Here is a 16,976-nt window from a genome sequence, read left to right as displayed (position 1 = left end):
TAAATGTGAAGCATGTTAATTTTTCAGTTAAAACTGCGTATTATTTGATCTGTGAAGTTGTTCTTGTCATTTTTACCATGACTATAGGTTTTTAGGGGTTATGTTTTTAAGACAACGAAAGAATAAAATTTAGGGATGTCCAGATCCGATCACGTGATCGGAAATCGGGCCTGATCACGTGGTTTCAGACTCGATCGGAATCGGGCGTTACCTCCCGATCAGGACTCGGATATATATGTATTAGGGGTGCAACGGTTCTCGGTAAAAAATCGAACCTTACGGTTCGGTACGCACTTGCACCGTGGTCCATCTCGAATGACGACACATCTATTGGTTAATATGGTTTGTTTAATATAGCAACGTGGAAAACAGACAGACAGAGTTCAGATAATGTATGTTTCAGTCGATGGATGCACAAAACGTTACAACAACGATAATCAGAAAGCGTGGACAAAACAGTCACTCTTTGTAAACTGTTAACTGCGAGTGCCGTCTGCTGTAATGTCCAGTCATTTACGCCGTCATCACCCGGGTGTTGATAGCGCGAGCACAGGTGAGACCTGAACAGCACACGTTTCTATCTGTGTTTAAACTAATTAATTTAAGCCTTGCTGATTTAAACCTTCAAGAACAAGACCTGAAAGAGAACTAGCACGCGCTGTGAGAAGATTTGTGTGCGCTCATCCGAAGCGCGCACATGCTTATTTCAGTCAGCGCGCAAATACTGAGTTCTCTTTCAAGTCTTGCGCTTCAGCGGACAAATTCATACAAAATTATGTCAACATGCCCGTCTTAGCGAGTATCCTAGCAAACATAGTCAGTTATGTCTTAAGTGAACGTATATTAGTCGAGAAAGACAGCGCATGTGTAAGAGTATATGTAGCTACTGGATCGTGCAAGTCTTATAGGGAAAAAACCTATTCCTGCTGCCTGTTTTTAATGTTAAATCAAACAACAAATAACAAAGAAATCACTCACTGCTCTTGACTGAATAGTTTTTCTAAATGATTAATCTTTATTTATTTGATACAGTAAAGATAATATGCAGTGATATTTTATATTTGATTACTATTTGATTACTGTTATATACCTGAAAAACCTGAAAAGCACTGTTCCTGGATCTGTTTTTTCACTCTTCTTTATTCTTTTTTTATGTAGGCTACTATAGAAGTATCGGATCGGGGCTCGGTATCGGCAGATACTCAAAATCAAATGACTTGGACTCGAGGGCAAAAAAACGTGATCGGGACATCCCTAGTAAAATTGTCAGCCTGGTCTCATTGTTAATAAGTAGGTATTAATGCGTAACTTTCAAAGGCATAAAATGTACATTTTTGGATGTTTAGAAAGGTGCTGAATCTTTAATGTTATAAAGATATGTATAATTTCCCTTTTATCGTTTTGTAGATAAATGTGATCCCTAAAACCCATCCCCAAACTAAACATACCCATTTTATACAGAATGTTAAAAGAATAAAACATAATGGACAGAAATGTGTAGGGAAATGACAATTTTAGTAAAAATATAACATTAAATCGATATTTTGAGCCACTAATCCGTAAACCTACCCAAAACCATTTCTTAAAACTACGTACTGTTATAAATAAAAGAATGACAGACAGACTTATTAATAACTTATTAATCCATGAAAATATGGCTTGACATTTCAAAAGTCAATCCACTGAAGCACGGCATGTCACAATCTGTGACGAAGCAGGTGAGAACCAATGAGCGTTCGATATCAGTCCCGTAAACCATGTCATAAAGTTTCTTGAGGGCACAACTTTCAAATTTGAATCATAATGAGTGCCGGCTTTGACTGTGACGGTCGTTGCTGAGAATTAATGAGCAATATCACACTCGTAGCCGTGCGATATGGCTGTATATCAGCACGCTGTGATTCGTCCGTAGGCACGAGGCCGCAGGTAATCACAGCGTGCTGATATACAGCCATATCGCACGGCTACGAGTGTGATATTGCGTTTATACAACAGTTCGACGGCACGAGTGTGTAAATAAATAAGAACAACAATGGAGTGTCTTTAAAACCCTCTTTTGTGCAGCACTACTTCCTTCCGCCACGGATTAAAATCTCAATTTGACAGTTGGACCAAGCCTCCGTTACTAATTCTAAAACGTCACTTCAGAACTAGTAACGAAGGAACGTTTCAAAACTCAAGTTGTCAGTTGAACCAAGCCTCTGTAGCTAACTCTAAAATGTCACTTTAGAACTAGTAACGAAGGAACGTTGAGTCGCTTCATTGAAACACATTGAATTTTCTACAGTATTAGAGAGCGAGAGAGCGAGAGAGAGAGAGTAGGCTATTACCTGTGTCTGGTATATTGCATTACATTCATTCATCAAGTCGATGTCCATAATATTACATCCTTTATACAAGTCCGTTTGAATGTCCGCTGAGGTAAGCGATCTTTGTATTTGTCTTTTTTTCAGCTTTGGGAATTTTCCATCCAACACCACAGCGCTAAAACAACTTCCTTTTGCAAAAGTTCCTTTCAATTTAAAAGTCTCACTGACTAATTCTCCTGTAAAGTGTTGCCGCCATCTAATGGCGTATTAATGTAATTTTCACTCAATCCATATTACTTAATGGACAAATTTATATAAAATAATATTTATTGAACAACATATAAGCACATTTGTACAGTTCAGTCAAACATAAAGCACTAGTTATTAAAAGGTTAGGTTTTACAAATATTTAACAAATGAAAAGGATTTTAAAGAGCTTGTGACAAAACCTCCTAACTCCATTGGATCCTCAAACTGTCAATCAAGCCTCATTAATCCGCCTCACCTCGTGAATGAAGTGCGCACGCAGTTTGGACATCTCTGTGCAATGCAAAGGTAAATAAAGATCTGATGTTTGAAAAAAAAAAATGTAAAGCGTTTTCTTTACTCAAAAAAACATATGTTTATAAAGTTTAATGTTTTACGTATTTGAAGCGGAGAAGAGTCTGATATGTCCCGTCTAGTTGTAGCCAATATGCTATATAAGGATGTAACGTAACGTTTATTATTATTAAATTTAATATAGCACAATTCGACTTGCTCTGTAACAAATAATAGATTAATAAGACCAAAGATTGCCCGTTCTATGTACTCAAATTGAATTATGTCTCGTGTTTAACCACTATAAGAGCCAGCGGCAAATCCCAGAGGCACTGGCCGAGATGAAGCTGTTCTCGGCGGTTACAGAAGCACTGAACGGCCGCTGACACACCCGAGATCGCATCTCCGAAAACGTCAAAACAAATTGTAAAATAGGCGCTGTCATTAAATATGAGTCAAATATATCAGGTCTAAACAACTACATTCTCGCCTAAAAAACTATTAAAACTACAGTTCGTGGTACAAGAAGTAGTATTTGTAAAAATTACGGTTGATTTGATCGGCCGCCATGACGGTCACTTCAAGCGGAGTGATACAAACGGTGAAAAGGCAGTAGGAGTGCTGTTATCACTGAAATATCGCATGGCTATCAGCCAATCAGATTTGAGAACCAGACAGAACTGTTGTATAAAGATAAATATCAGATAAAGGGCTAAATCTGGATCTATTCCTTACAAACATGTATATTCTAAAGATTTGGAGTACAGCGAACAAATAAAATTGATGTGATTTGTGAAGTTATGTTGTGCTCTGGTGTATCATATTGTTATATTGTCAGTCGCTGCATAGGAGAAGCTTCCTTTGCATTGGAATCTCATTTAATTGGGTATATACCTTATGAAGTTCACGCAGAGCATTTACGGTTGAATGGAATGCAGCTACAGTGTGTTGTCTTGTGACTATACTGTTGAAAAAAGTACTTTAACATTTATTATACCATTTCATTTTGATTTTAAGTGCCTCGCTGTAACCCAGATTTTTGCTTGTTTTAAGAGAAAAGTTCATTTTTGTGGTAATCAGCATTGTCAAAAATGCTATTGGTTGATCTTAAAGGTATAGTTCACCCAAAAATTACTCACCTTTTTTTTCTTTTTTTTTTTTTTGGGGTTACATTTCATTTTAAGGTGTCTTTGTTACAGTGTAATTATACATTTAAGTAATATTAATCAACTACAAGTACTTATATGGTTAGGGTTAGGATCAAGGTTTGGTTTAAGGTTAGTTGCATCTGTAACGGATGGGACGGGACAACAGAGTTGGAGATCCACGTGCAGGCTTTATTAATATGAGCATAGTCGTACAGGCAGAGGTCAAACACCAGCAAACAGATACAAGAGGGCAAGGCAAAAGAGTAATCCAAAACACAGGCAGAGGTCAAGACAGGCAGCAAACGATCATCATATAAAGGAATCAGTCCAGGGTCAAAAACACAGGCTAGGCAGAACAAGGAAGAGATGGAAATCCACGGAAAACAAGGCAGAAACAATACTCAGCCATGTGTGTGTGTTAGATTGCAGCTTATAAAGTGTCACTGATGGGAAACAGGTGTGAGTGCATGATTGGTTCCTAGGTGGGGATTGTGGGAAGTCCATATAACCAAGTAGATTAACACAGACCCAGGGCACACGTAACATTATGCTTAATTTATAGGTATTACTATAGTAACTACATGTAACGTGTAACAAGAACATAAAATAAAGTTACCGTTCTTTCTTCTACTGACCACAAAAGAAGATATTTTGAAGAATGTTAATGGTAATGAAACAGTTGATGGGCTTGTCTGACTTGTCTTCCATAGTATGGTAAAAATTCTATGGAAGTTAGTAGGGCCCATCTACTGTCTGGTTACCAACAGAAGAAAGAAATTCATACATTTCATACATTCATACAGTTTTGGTTAGAAAATGTATCACTTACAACAATATTAAAAGGAGTAGGTCATTAACATACTGTAACACGTTTTTATACACACACACACACACATATGTATATATGTATATATATATATATATATATATATATATATATATATATATATATATATATATATATATGAGTTAACTATATACAAACAACCAAGAGAATGTCATGTCACAGTTTACAGATTTGATATGAAATTTGCTTTGGTAAACAAACTGTCATCTGGTGACAGTTTCATGCCTTGGGGACCAAGTTTGTAAGACAAATAAATTGGCAAAATAAATGGAAAAAAGTCCTTTCAGGGGCTCTACAGTGCAGCCATTTAAATCGCATTTGCAACTGAAAATTACTGCGTGCGACTGAAAAAATTTTAGTAGCGCCAGTGTAACTGACCCGATCAGGCCCGGTTCTACGGGGGTGCTAGTGAGTGCACCCTCAGTTGAAACTAATTATAGCATATTGGTCAAACAGAATTTGCAAACGTGTCAGAGCCAATCACAGAAGTATCTGTTGATTTCTTGAACGCAATGGCCAATCAGAGGTGTTTAAGTTGAAATCCACTCACCGCTCTGGAGTTTGTTCATTGCTGAGTTATGCAATCTCACAAATCCTCTCATTATAACAAACAAACACTTACATTTTAGGAACAGTATTGTGACATTTTGCTCTATTTCGTCAATGGAAATGGTTCCAAACAAAATCATAGCTGAACCTGAGGAAATACAGCGGTGTTTAGTTTATGAATCAATATGCATTTTCAAACGAATCTAGTGAGTCAATAATTCAGTGAACTGAAGACAGTCGCTTGCTTTGTTCCTGAATGAATCAGCCATTTGAACGAATCGATTAAATGGACCATTCAGTACAAAGACAGTTATTTCAGTTATTCAAATCATTTAATATTTTTATATTCAAAACTTTCTATTTAAAAAATTAATCTCATAACGCTGTTATCGTGAATTTAAAGGCATTCATGCCACTTCTGAGCCTCATTAAACTGTCTGTAAAAATATCTAAATGCCACTTTTTGTACCTCCACGTGCAGTGCAAGGATGAATTCTGTTGATACTGATTCCATTTGATTGGTAACTTATTCACTGATTGTGTCTTATTCTAACTCAGTTTAAATATAAATATATGAATTTGACATAAAAGATGACACAAGTGCTTCTAAAACGTGGGCATAAAAAAATGTAGGAGTAGAGCCTTGCCTTGACACAAACAGTAAAACTTTTAAAACATTTATATGATCTCTAAATGTAAAAATCAAATTAAAGTCATGTCTTATTTGTTTAATTACTTTATTGGTGTAAGATAATTTGGTGGTGGATAATTGGTTATTTTAATATTAGCAATGTCCACACTTGAAATAAATATCAAAACCAAACAATTTATTTCACCATATTAATAACTGGTTTCTTAATTAGCCTCACAGTTACCTTTGCACCCATCATAGTATAAATTTACCTTCTTCTTGATAGTATTAAGGCAAATTACAGCATGCAACCAATTGTAAATTCGAATCCAGGAAAAGAAATCAAACATATGAAAAATATGTCTCAGCTTATTAAATTTTGTACCCTGAAGGCTAACATGGCACAATATATTTGCAGCAGATGGCATGGCACTTAAGGGTTTTATTAAAGTAAGGAAGCAGATATCTTATATGAAGATATAAAAAAAAAAAAAAAAATCACAACAAACTCAGGAAGGGAATTAGTTTTTAAACAGGAAATAAAAATTCCTGTCCAAAACCTGCTTTCATTGGTGGAGATAGACATGGTGTGCACCCTGTGTGCCATTTTTCTCTCAGAGTCCTGAACCCCCTTGTCATGGTTTGTTTTGCAGTAATTACTGACTAGAGATTATCACACTTTTAACATGGCTACTTTTTGATGAGTTTGTGTGAGTTGATTGAGCTTTTTTTTTTTTCAATTATGTGTGAAGAAAGAGCCCACATAAGGTGCTTTTGCACCGGAGGAACCTTTTCATTGTTCCTAGAACTATTGGCTGAAGTACCCGGATTTTGCCATGTTTGCACTGCAGGAACTAGGAATGATTTTAGTTCTAGAAACTCCTTTTGGGGGAATTAAATTAGCTCCTACTTCATAGTAGGGTCTAAACCAGCACTATAGGCACTATCAGTGACGTAAGTGTACGTTGATTGGTCGAACACATTTCAAACAGCGATAATGGCATTTACTGTCTGCAGGGTTGTGTGCCGCTTCACAGTTCCTATTCCCGGTACGAATGCAACCAGGAACATGGCCCATAGGAGAAATTAGTTCTCAGGGAACTATTCTAGTGGCTAATTCTAGTGCCTAGAACTATTCTGTGTGAAAGCCCCTATAGTGAAACAAGTTTTAGGTGGTAACCATTATACACAATGACTCCATCCATCTGTCCAAATCATGACCTCAAAAGATGCATGTTTTTATCCATTTTTATTTTAATATGATAACTGAATACATTCCAAAACAGTGAGAAACTGCATAAAAAAAACTGCTAAATAGATCAATCTGATGTTGACTATGTGAGCTTTCAACTGTGCACTCATTATGTCTGGTTACATTTGAGCACAGTTGTAGATGTTTTGCTGTAAGGCTCTATGATCAGAAAGTCCAACTGATGTTCCAGCTGCTCTCATCTGCTAAGTTTGTGAAGTGATTTTGTTTGTTGAATCTTAAGAAAAGAGGCTGAGCCCTGCAGTTAAACCTACCTTTTTATCCCGAAGATCTTCACTCACATTTTGTGTGGAGTAGAATATATATATATATATATATATATATATATATATATATATATATATATATATATATATATATATTTCAAGATTGGCTTCAAAGAGCCATGGGGCCTTATAGGAAGAAATGTCTGATGATCATACTGTCAGACAAATGAGTTTGATTGTGCCTCTTTTTTTTTTTTTTTTTTTTTTTAAATAAAACTTGTTCCCCCACCACATACACCCACAACTTCCTCCTCTTGTTCTTTTTAAGCATGTATCACATTTTCATGCTCTTTCTTCAGTTTTAATTGGTGCCAGAAGAGAATCAAAGGGAACAGAAGGAGAAAGGCACGTTGATCGGAGGACCTTAGAAAGACTCCTTCCTGTGATCTGAACAATTGTAATTGTGTTGGACTTTTAGCTGGGAGTTTTGAAGAGACGGCTTCGGTTCAATTACTGCTGTCACAATGTCAAGCCTCATCCCCAGGTGTTTCCCTTGGCTTGTACTTTCTCTCTCTTTGTCTCTCTCTCTCTGTTGCTCGCTTCATCTGTCTGTTTCTCTTTTTCTCCAACATTTGTTTCGTCCTGTGCATTATTACATATCCTGCGGCTGATGTTGTGCCTCATTTGAGGTGTGATTTCATTCACATCCATGCTGATTCTCACTTTCTTTGTCTCTCATTCCTTCTCATCAGAACGCTGTTTATTAAAATACCGTATGCAGCATTTTTATCTGCTTCCAAATATGCAGCAAATAAACCAAAGCATTCCTTGCAATGCTTTTCAGTCACAAAAGAGTTTTGTCTTATTTGTTAAGATTCATTGATGGTTTTAGAGCTCTGCAAATATGCAAAACTAAACTGAATTCCAAATCAGCGCTGCAACTTCTCTCTGAAAGACGGATAAATATATTTAATAGAAGAGAAATTTAGTTTTTACAAGCATGACTTGTAAAAACCAATGACCTTGTCTAACTGTAGTGCAATTTAAAGAATGTTCTAGGTTGCAATGTTTTCACAGTGTTGTATAAAGTCAGTTGCTGTGAGACAGGAAGCGGCCACATTTGGCCATATGAGCAGTGACCCCTCAAAAGTGACACATTCTGGGCATTCCACTCAGCGTTGGATTCGCCCTCTCAACTTGTGAAGGTTATGACTAGATTCCAAGACTGCTTGTCACTGAGTGGCCCTTTTGGGAAGGTTAATTTTATATCTGTGTTCAGAGTTTTTTCACCCTCACAACACTTTGAGTGCGAGTATAAGGTCAGAAAGTCAAACGCAGACAGCAGACAGTCAACATTCTCTGAAGACTTTGGATTTACAGTGCTCATCCTTTTTCTTCTTCCATGCAAGACACAGGCTACTTTAGATGTCTGGTTGTGTTGTATACCTATGATTACACAGTATTACACAGTGGTAAGTTAATAATAGTGATTAGAAAATACATCTACATATTATTTTGGGGCATATTCAGTTTTACTAGTGAACTCGTTGTCCAGAAAAGTAGTCGCTGAGTCAGTGTTTACCTTATGTAAATGACACGCCATAACACATCAGCTGGAGATTTTGTCCCATGTAGTTGCAACGTGAGAATACGTATGGCAAGCCAAAATTGTCAGATTTACGTTATAGATTAATCGCGCTTTGTTCCGCATTCTCATTGGTTTGCTGGCCTTTGCTGAATTTCATAAGCAGGATAAGCTGTGAGCTGATAGCTTGCCCACGAGGAAAAATGAGCTGCTGCCAGATCTCGATCACCGAAAATCACATTGTATTTGATACAAAACTAACTAGACTTAACCAAATGGGAGAAAAAATCATAACTAAAACTATTTTCATAGTATTTCATTTTCTCCACTGGGATTTTAATCGATGGTCTGTGCGTTAATTTCATAATTGCATAATTTCAACTTAATTTTTAAAGAATACTGTTTGATCACACTATTTTATGTAATTCATAATGAATTTGCTGCAAGGAACTCAAATGATTTGGTGGGTTAATGCTGGGTTAATGTTTTACATGTTTAAAACAATTGTACTAAAAGTAAATTTGAAAGAACCCACAGTATTTCTAAGTAATGCCTAAATATTTTTGTGCAACAAATACTGTATTTAATTTCACGGCCATAGACATGGTCATCAGACTTGATAAAAAGTGTTACTTAAGAACAAACAAAGTGCAATATAATGTATTACAATGTATGTGTAATTTCATCAGCATAACCAACAGAATAAGTAATTATGAACTGTTTTTCAAGTGAATCTACCTGCATGCATTATCATCTGTCACTTCATATCTGTATCTCGCATTGTTTACATGTGCTATAATTGACATTCATATCTATTCAGATCATCTATACATGACTCTTACTTGTACAATAAATTATATATATTTGATTACCTGTCTATTAAAACACGTGAGAACAGAGTCTCTGTCAAGTCCAAGATTGTCGCAAAAATCTCTCCATCTCAAAAACGGCACACCAATATTGAACCTTGTTTTATTTTTCTGTTTGTCCTAAAGCCTGCTTGCCTCAGTTGATCTACAATTATGTTTTTTTTTTTTACTCACCAATGAATAATCGTGATCCATGATGACTGAACTGAACGTGCTAGATGCTGTATGACCAACACTTTCACATTTTGTCCACCTGAGTTGCCATAGTTTCTACAAGCAGAAACTGGGGATAGCGCTGATATTACATAATTGAAAGGCGACATTGACAAGGGACAAGCCATTACTTAAATTTCTCTGCATGAAATATATCACACTAAGCAAGTGGTTTTTGGATATTTTATTACAAAAATCTTATGGATTGTGCCTTTAAGTCTAGCTACTACTTGTTAGCGATAGGTAGTGTAGCTAACTAGTGGTCAAATTAGTCGAGTAGTCCATATAACCATTGTTTACGGACACTTTGTGTGCCACAGCTGTAAAACCGCTCATGTTTTCCCATCCACCCTCAAGGATGATCCTCATGCTGCTCCTCTTGAGTCAAATGATCATCGTGGATGTCGCCATCGTAAATCCCAGATGAGCCTCAGACACAGTCTCTTGGAGAAGACACACATACAAACCAGCAGCAAAGTGTATAATGAGACTAAAACAGTGTCTTTCCTATTAGACAACACATTTTTATAATATTTTCATAACCATTAGGATTGAGGTTTGTTTTTAAAGTGGCATTTGAGCGGCATTCGTCCAGCTACGGATGTGAAGCGGTGGTGAGAGTGTTTGTTTTTGCGGTCAAGCTCAGGTAGGCTGATCATTTGGAAACAGGTAACTAAAGCAGACACAGGGCAGTTGGGGGGCAGCAGAGCTGCACTAATACTTTCGGACAGCCGGGTGAGGGCTTGCCAGCCAGACTGCATCCCCAGGGTGGGCCAGGACAGAGAAAAGTGCAGGACAGGGACAGATAGAGCCACAGAACATTAAAAGTCAGACAGATAACATATTAATATTATTTTTTAATAGCATTTTTTATAAGTCCGGCTGTGTGGTACTTCCCCAGTGACAGAAAAGCACAGCTGTGTGTGTGTGTGTGTGTGTGTGTGTGTGTGTGTGTGTGTGTGTGTGTGTGTGTGTGTGTGTGTGTGTGTGTGTGTGTGTGTGTGTGTGTGTGTGTGTGTGTGTGTGTGTGTGTGTGTGCTTTTGTTTATATTACATTGTGGGGACCAAATGTCCCCATGATGTAATATAAACCTGAGTTCACCTACATCGTGGGGACCAGCCAGCGGTCCCCACAATGTAAATGGGTTTATAAATCATATAGAATGAGTTTTTGTGAAAAAGTAAAAGTTTGCACAGTTTCCTGTGAGGGTTAGGTTTAGGGGTAGGGGCAGGGTAGGGGGATAGAATGTACAGTTTGTTCAGTGTAAAATGCATTGAAGTCTATGGAAAGTCCCAACAATTCACAAAAACAAACATGTGTGTGTGTGTGTGTGTGTGTGTGTGTGTGTGTGTGTGTGTGTGTGTGTGTGTGTGTGTGTGTGTGTGTGTGTGTGTGTGTGTGTGTGTGTGTGTGTGTGTGTGTGTGTGTGTGTGTGTGTGTGTGTGTGTGTGTTTGTGTGTGTGTGTGTGTGTGTGTGTGTGTGTGTGTGTGTGTGTGTGTGTGTGTGTGTGTGTGTGTGTGTGTGTGTGTGTGTGTGTCAGGGAAGGATTACTGACTATGCAACCGAAGCGTGAGCTGTTAAAGCTCTGCCCTCTTTTGGAAAACGGGCCGGGAGCAGCAGCTCATTTGCATTTAAAGGGACACACAAATACGGCGTGTTTTTGCTCACATCCAAATAAGGGTAAATTTGACAACCTACTGTATAATAAATGATCTGTTGGGTATTTTGAGCTGAAACTTCACAGACACATTCTGGGGTTACCTTATAAAACGGGCATTATAGGTCCCCTTTAAACGGAAAATTTGCAACCGACTAGTTGACTAGTCTATCTAATCACTGAGTCGGCTAGTCTCAAACATCCCTAGTTTAAAAATTCATGATCATCATAACTTCCACCTGGTGTGTGTGTGTTTGCTCCACGACAATAAGAAACTCTGCACTGATATCTTTTTCTCATTCTCTAGAGGTCATCCGCATAGTAATATAATTTCTGCATCTGACATTTAATCCATTCAAACAAATAACCCGAGTGAGCAAATCTATCCCTGCACATCTTCATCTATATGTTGCAGTAAAACACACTTGCACAAGAAAACACACCCACGACAGATCGCACACTATCTGAAATGAGTCCTGAGGGGCTTTAATGACCGCCGATAAACATAAACCTTATCATCTCCATCACATTCTGTCTGTGGAGAGAATGAATCTGTAAGCACACATACATTTACGGTTTCACAAAGAATCTGTATTTATTCCAGTGATCTCATTAGAAGGTGTGTCTGTGCAGTATTTTATTTCATGCTGAGAGGAATGGATGCCTGTGGCGTGTCATGTATGGAGTCTGAAAAGAGGGGATTGTACTTCTGTCATAAATATAAATCTGTGTGTATTTGTATAGGAGTATCGAAGATGTGGTATTGTGAGTCTATTTGTTGCAATGCATAAAGTATCATGAAATAACAATGAACATTTTAGTATCATTTATTCTACGTCGATGTTAATTAATAAACGGAAATGTACTTTTTAATTTTATCTTCATAAATACTTTAATTTTAATTTACACATAGAAAAATGTTGAAAACATGAAATTAACATTATTAAATGCTGCCAAAGTATTAGTTTTTGTTAGTTTATGAATGCATTAGCTAGTGTTAACAAATTAAACTGTATTGTGAAGAATTGCAATTGATTACATGATATACCAGTTGCATATTAATAATTTCAGGATAGCCCCTAAATGGTAATACTTCAGAAACATTCCACTAATGTGCAGACAAACGTATTGCATAGATATTACAAGTGGACAGACATATTTGACCTTGTTTTTCAGAGATTCATGCCATGAGCACTACTTTTTTTTTAAGATGCTGTCATTTCAAGTGGTCAAACTTTTAAAAATTGTGTTTTCAAGACCCCTGCATTCTTGTCTATCCTGCACTTTTTGATTAATCATACAAAATTAACACATTGTTAGAGCAGAAACATAATAGGACATCTCATATTCTACAAGATTCCCATTGCAGTTATGAAGATGCAAAACCTGCACAGGCTGTCAAAACAAGAGACAGGTTCTAATGAAGATTTATAGTGCTATCCTCATCACTCGGTGAAGACAGTAGACGATGCACTTCATCATCTTAAAAAACTGATCTCTGGGGGCCTTTGTCCAGTCTGAAATTGTTTTAAAGAACTTCACCTTTAATGTATCATTGAAGTCCATTACAGTTTGTGATGTACACCAAATACCCAGATTTTTGCTGATCTATGCTTTGCAACGGCCTTGGGAAACAAATTGCCCTATATACTAAATATGGAAGACAATGAGTTTGTTGCTCACCTCTTAGGACACCATATATAAGAACGCTGACTTTTAAGACCTTTTATTGGCTACCTAATGCCTAATCAGGTCCTAGAGGATGTCTATCACTGTTCTTGATTATACTGTACTGATTCTCTGTAGTGAGACAAAAAAAAACAGAAAATAACAGTCATTTAATGTATAACTGCCCTTCCCAAAGCAAATTACTAGATAAAGACAGAAAAAAAAAAAAAAAAAAAAAAAAAATAAAAAGAGTTGGTTGAGAGATATCATTTAGATCCCTCCACGTGGCATCCTGCATCCATTGCATTGTCCCTGTTACTTCACTTAGGTCATGGATGTTGTAGTATGTAATTTAGGAATGTAAATTAGTGGCTTTTTTCTTAAAGTTCATGATAAATAGATTTATTTGTGTGTTTATAAGAAGAAATTCCTGGTCATAAGAAAATGGGGTCATGTTTTATGGTGCTTTAGATTTGCAATTCTGCAATGTGATTACAGGTTATTAGAAATATATATATATATATATTTTTTTTTTCAATACTAAGGATGCACCAAAATTAAAATGATCGTTGATTCTGATAATTATTTTTATTATGTCCAATTTAACTATTTATACTAATTTGTCTAAAAAACAATTGGTTTCAATGTTTTTCAAGTGAATTTATGCACTGCATTTAGGATTACATGTAAAGATGTTACTAAATTATTAGTGTTTTTAAAGATATTAACTTTAAGTGAGCATTAGATAATGGCAAATGTAATCAATTTCTATCTAATTTATACACAATAAATTGGCTGATATATAGCGAGTATTGACCTATACCAATACAAAAAATCATAATAGAACAATAACCGTTGTGCATCCCTTTTTGATACGGCAGAGTAAATACTAAAGTAATGAAAACTGAAGCCAAAAATGTAAAAGTTATTGTTGATATCTTTGAGAGCTGGGATCAGAAGAGCAGTGTGAATTAAGAACAACAGTTTTCCCAAACCAACATCTGGTGCCACCAGTGGTGAATTGTGTGGATAAGATGTAAAGAGACATGTCGATTGGAGTTGTTTTAATATTCATGCACAAATTCTGAGTTAGTCATCCATGAGAGATAGAAAAAGCAGAAAAAAATAGTGACACGTACACAAACAGACCATAATATCTAAAGGTCCATAGACATGTTGAGCTTGAGTCTAAATGAGGGTGACAGGTGAAGACTTTGCGGTCCACCCTGTAGACAACTGCCTAAGGGTGAGGAGTGGGTGGAGAGAGAGAGAGTATCTTTAGAGTGTAGATAAAGTTTAAAACAAATGAACTTTGGATGTGCAAAGCAGAAGTATCTGAATTTCTCTGAACATGCTGTAAACAATGGGAGTATTTGTACTGGGTATTGGGAAGTTACCAACTGTAGCATCACTCTAATAGATGACACATGCAGATAGTTTTCACATGGTTTTCACATGATGCTTGTTTAGTCTACACTCATATTTCTAGCATTTGTTTCACAGTCATGTTATGAATCTTTTATTAGTTGATTAATTGTTTCTACATTAATCCTTGAAATGTTTGACATCTTTTAAATGAATATTGACATAACTTAATTTGACATAACACCGTAAATAGATGCTAGTACTCTTGTTGTTTTTTTCTGTTTAATTACAATCTTTTTCATTCTATCACGTTTGGAATTCATATTGACTGCAACATGCATTGAGATCTCTTTTTCTTTGTAGATTCCCTTTCTTTGTTGCCATTTAATATTTCCCCTCTTTTTTTTCTCAATAAGTATACAACAACAGTACAGTCCCATTTGGTTAATGTCTGTCTCTTATTTGTCACGCTAACTGGAATCTGAAAACTGAGTCAGATGGTGGTACTACTGAATTTGTCCATGAAACTTCATCAGATGTGTCTGAATAGTGGTATTGCTTAAACTAATTTTTGAGTAGAGTTTGTGTGTGCGCACGTACATGCATGTGCAGTATGTGTGTGGATGTCACTGATAACAGAGGAACTTTCTGTGACATGACAAATGAGTACCGCTGTGCACAAGCAACAGGGATAAATAATAATGCAATATAAATAATGCACAAGTTGCAGTATTCGCTGCTTCACTGGACACATGAGCCTGCAAACACAAACAAACCCCTTTATGTATAAGGAAGCACATAAACATGCTGAATAATTTAATATATATCACTAAGATGGAAGGTCCATAGGTTAGGTAGCACATGGGAAGTTGACATGGAAGTTAGCCTAGGCATTCGAGAAAGATTGGTCTGATTTTTTTAGGTTTAGGTTCCTTCCCACTGTCTCCTTTGGCTTGCTTAGTTGGGGACACTTAATATCGGCAAAGTCGGCAAGAAAATGTGCTATATTAGGATGAATCTACCATTTTCAATAAGAATATTAACGTATTATGAGTGTTTAGTGACAATATGAAAAGAGATGCAGGGTGACTAATCAATGATCATGTTCCATCATGGTCAATTTCCATATTGTTTCCTTCCTTACTTCCTTACTTCCTTACTTACTTCTGTCCGTCCGTCCATCCATCTGTCTCTAATTTTTCTATACTAATTTTGGCTGCAAAAAGTTTTCTTGTAGCATGATTATTAAAAATATGAATATTCAATTCAATTTATTTGGAGTTCATGCCAATTTCATGCCAAATCATTTGCATAAACCCAGTTCTGTGTATGTATATGACATCCCATGAATCGAAGCATAACATATACATGTTCTTACTTTATGCTAGGATAATCGGATGAGTCACATGAATATATCTGCACCATCACAAACCACAGAGGCACACACAGACACCCCAAGGCTGGTGAAATGTCACAGAGGCGTGAATCACTCTGTAAGAGATGGAGTGTAAGTAATTTTGGTGACTTTGTCTGCCAGTCACAGCATAAAAACATACACATAGATGCGCAGATTTATAGAACGGACAAATGGACATTCACATTGGAATTGTAGTCACAGACCAAGACAGAAAGGCTCAAGTTCTGTTACACAAACAATATGGAAATGGACCAGGATGGACCATGTGATCATTGGTTAGTCACCCTGCATCTCTTTTCAAACTGTCACTACACATTTATAATACCTTAATATTCTTATTTGAGATGGTAGATGTATTTTATTGTTGCATTCCTTGCTAAAACAGTCAATTTCATGTGTACAGTTCACAGAGAATGCATGAATTGATGTATAGCGGTGTAAGTGACTTTGGATAAAAACATCTAAAAATTCCAGTGTTAGCTATTTTTGATCAAGTATCTGATTGATTGAGCAAACTTAGAAAGATCTAATTTTTAAAGTACAGGAGTGTGCAGTTGAATGGTTGGGACCGGATCTATATAGTCACAAATGTGCAAGATAATTAATGCATTTGCATTGTGACACATGAAAAGGGTACAGGTTTTTCAAGCTGATATGATGCTTCACTCCTCTCATTTCATCTCCCATTTCTTCAGTTGAT

The sequence above is a fragment of the Chanodichthys erythropterus genome, chromosome 1 (assembly GCF_024489055.1).
Source record: "Chanodichthys erythropterus isolate Z2021 chromosome 1, ASM2448905v1, whole genome shotgun sequence".
Lineage (NCBI taxonomy): Eukaryota > Metazoa > Chordata > Actinopteri > Cypriniformes > Xenocyprididae > Chanodichthys > Chanodichthys erythropterus.
Note: the sequence above shows the minus strand (reverse complement) of the source record.